The sequence below is a fragment of the Triticum dicoccoides genome, chromosome 7B (assembly GCF_002162155.2).
Source record: "Triticum dicoccoides isolate Atlit2015 ecotype Zavitan chromosome 7B, WEW_v2.0, whole genome shotgun sequence".
Classification (NCBI taxonomy): domain Eukaryota; kingdom Viridiplantae; phylum Streptophyta; class Magnoliopsida; order Poales; family Poaceae; genus Triticum; species Triticum dicoccoides.
Window position 1 is genome coordinate 40213515 of NC_041393.1, and position 3002 is coordinate 40216516.

Genomic DNA, 3002 nt, shown 5'->3' on the forward strand with positions numbered 1-3002 from the left:
ATGGCAAGACTATCGGGCGTGTCCAACACCGAGTGGAGGGCGGAGGTTCAGCGCCGGGAGGCTGTCACCACCGACCGGTGGAACAGGCTCACCGCCAAGAAGGCCAGGGACGCGGCGGCAGCGACGGAGCAGGCAGAGGCGTCTCACGCGGGATGATGAATCCGCCCGGCCACGGCCCGTAAACTACGCGGGGGAGCCAACAGAGCGTCGCGTCGCAGGCCAACTTCTCGCCTCCGCCACCGGCCTAGGGGTACGCGCCCTCGCCTGGCTACTCCGACGGTGATGTGCATGGTGGTTTCAACCCCAACATCACCTTCCCGCATGGCGCGCCACCGCGTGCCTCTCCCTCCGTCCTGAACCCCGACCAACGCACTCCCTCCTCCCGCGTTCACCGACCTCCACATACAGTACAACTACTCGTCGCCAGCGTACTCAGACTCGCCGACGCCACCTCTGCGCCGGGGAGCCCTACTCTTCACACACATCTCGGCGCCGCCACTGTTCGGCAACCCCAACTCGACCGATGCCGACATGGACGAGATCATCACGAGAGGCTCGGTCGCCGCCGCCTCCTACCCCGGGTTCCACGTGCAAGATGAAACAATGGACACCGCCGTCGACATGGACGAAGAGCTCGATGACACCGAGGAGGAGGAGGAGGAAGAAGAGGCGGAGGAGGAGATGGAGCCGACGTCGGTGAGGAAAGGGAGAAAGAAGAGGCGGGCGGCCAGTGCCAGGCCGGGCGAGCCACACGTTAAGTGGACGTCCAAGGAAGACGAGTACCTCGCCGAAGCATGGAAGACCTCCAGCATCGACCCGATCACCGGCTTGAATCAGAACGTCGACACGTACTGGAGACGGATCAAGTCGGTGTTCGATGAGCGCAAACTGGTCGACCCCTACTTCACTACCATCAACATGGAGCGCAGCGACAAGGCCATGTCGAACCATTGGACGATCATCCAAGAGCCCTGCAACAAATGGCATGGGATCGTCGAGGAGATCGCGGCTCGCCTGAAAAGTGGCGCCAACGTCGAGGGTCAGGTATGTCCAGCCGCCGGCTCACTTCTTTCACCGTGTACATTGCCGACACTTGTTCTTCGGCTGCGCAGATGGTTCGGATGTTCAACATGTATCGCCAGGACAATGGCGACCAAGAGTTCAACTTCCTTCACGTGTTCTCCCGGATCGAGTCGTGGGAGAAATGGAGGGAGGTCCGGCTCACCCTCACCAAGACGTACAAGCCGGACGCGCCCACCCTGGGGGCGGCGGATGGGCGCCTTGATGGCAACAAAAGAGCCAAGACGGCGAGGGACGCGACACCCGCTGCCGAACGGCTTCAATCATCGATCGAGCAGTGCATCCCCGACGCCAAGAACAACGCCGCAAAGTGGGAGGAGAAATCCGACGCGCGGTGGTCGGCGTTGTTGACGAAGCTGGACGTGAAGCTCAGCCTTCTCAGGACCAGCGTCGCCGCGAAGAAGAGGAACACCGACCTGGCGTTCTTGATGGCGGCAGACATGTCGACGATAGACGAGCAGGTCAAGGCGTGGTACCTGGTGGTGTGCGGCCTCATCTTTAACCAGATGCCCGGGCCAACGCCCACGCCGACAACAATGCCGGCGCCCAGCCCGAGCGACGAAGCGGTGCCGACGTCGACCACCAGCCCGAGCACAGAAGCCACGCCGACGCCGAGCACAGTTGCGTCCACACTGACCCCGGCCAGTCCCACGCCGGAGGAGCATGCCGTTTGATGTGTTCCCTTGTCTACGTGTCCTTCCTTTTGATCGTCGAACTTTCGTATATGTTTGATCACCGAACTGTGGCATGATGATCGCCGAACTGTGGCATCATGATCGCCGAACTTGTGTCTTTTTTTGGCAGCGGGAAAGACAAATTTAAATTTATGGGCGTCTGAGGGCCCAAACCTGGGGGCGCGGCTGGGAACTGGATCGCCCCAGGGCGAAAAAATCGCCGGCGTAAACGCATTCGCCGTGTGCGCCGGGGGGCAAACGAGTGGAGATGTTCTTACTCCATCTCTATTTGGGCGCCCCTCCCCTGATGTGAAAAAAAAATCCCTTCGACCACGCCCCGTTCCACCTCTATCTCATGGAACACAACTTATGTACTGCATCTACTCAGGAAAAGAAGCCCAATAATGTGTATCGCAAAATTATGAACTCATACACATCCGGGCAGAATCATAATGATGTACTGTAAAATTATGTCTATGTGTCAAAGATGGGGATATACTGCAAAATTATACGTATGAATACTGTAAAATACAGAAGGGGATGGAGTACCTCAATACCCCCTCTGAAGAAGGCCTAACCAGGGTATGGGGGTATCAACTACTGCCCGGCTCCCGCTGAGCGCCTGAGCGGCTCCGGCAAGCAGCGCGGTGGTCCATCGTGTGCACCTATGCGAACAACAGCCAACCGGGAGGCAGGCGGGCCAGACACCAGGCAAGCCGCGAGCGGCGGGCGTCAAGGCGGTCCGGCCATGGGCCGGCGAAGTGACGCCGCGGTGGTGAGGCAGGCGGCTCCGGCTCTCCGCTACCGGCGGATCAAACCCATGGGTGGCTGAGTTCGCTTCGGCACAAGCACAAATGAGCAGCGCAGACTGGCTATTACTGACAAACTTTTTTATATTTTTTGATGAACTTATTTTTTTTAAATGGATGAACTTTTTTCAAAATCGATGAACATTTTTCAAATTTGATGAAATTTCTTAAAAATGGATGATTTTTTTCAAATTCGATGAACTTTTTTGATTTTTCGATGAGCTTTTTCACATTCGATGAGTTTTTTCTCAGAAACAATGAACTTTTTTCAAATTTCTAGATTTGTTTTTCAAAATTTATGAACTTTTTCAAATTTGTGAAGTTTTTCCAAATACATGACATTTTTTAATTCACGGTTTATTATTATTTTTAGATTTTTATTTTCTATTTTTTCCAAATGTCATCAGTTGACCAGTCAAAGAGCGACCTGTGACTAGTG

At 55.5% G+C, this 3002-nt stretch overlaps 1 pseudogene; it reads left to right on the top strand.

The window, feature by feature from the left end:
- Positions 1-2062, top strand: LOC119338569 (annotated as a pseudogene).
- Positions 2063-3002: the final 940 nt, after the last annotated feature.